This window comes from Oncorhynchus mykiss, chromosome 23, assembly GCF_057628025.1.
Source record: "Oncorhynchus mykiss isolate SJ-2025 chromosome 23, ASM5762802v1, whole genome shotgun sequence".
In the NCBI taxonomy this organism is placed as follows: Eukaryota; Metazoa; Chordata; class Actinopteri; order Salmoniformes; family Salmonidae; genus Oncorhynchus; species Oncorhynchus mykiss.
In genome coordinates, this window is record NC_143044.1 from 2,631,883 (window position 1) to 2,632,500 (window position 618).

The following is a 618-nucleotide window of genomic DNA, read 5'->3' on the forward strand; positions in this document are numbered from 1 at the left end:
ATAATACCTGAACCCTGGTATGGTTAAAAGGACACTAACAAACCCATAATACAGTAGTGACACCTATAGAACGTGGATAGACCCTTTTTATTTCAGTTTATGAGAATAGCAGAAAACCATTGAAAATGACAGCGTTTTATCTTGGCATTATGTCTAACTCTTAAACGGCACAGGAGTAGAGGTCGTCACAGGTCCGTGTGGACCCAATATACCAGAGCCCCGCCCCGGGCCCCATTGGGTTCGGGTCTGAAATTCTAACTTGTCCCTCTGGTCCTGTTTATTTGTTATCGGGTCTATGGAACTACAGCTGATAGATCCGACCACTGCTCTGCATAGCCTATAGCAGTGGTTCCCAACCAGGGGTACAAGGACTCCTGGGGGTACTTGGCCTAGCCACAGGGGGTAGTTGAAAAGACTCACGAGACTATATGCTTACTGGTAAAATGCACATGATGGGGTACTTCAGTGGTACTCCGGTCGGGTCTAGGTTGAGTTGTCCTCTGGTCCATTTGGGTTCAGTCTGATTGTTCTCGTATCCGGGTCCCCATGTATTTTTAATTATCCATTCTGGTCGGTTCGGATTGTCCTCGGGTCCAGGTCCAACTTTTTGGACCTGTG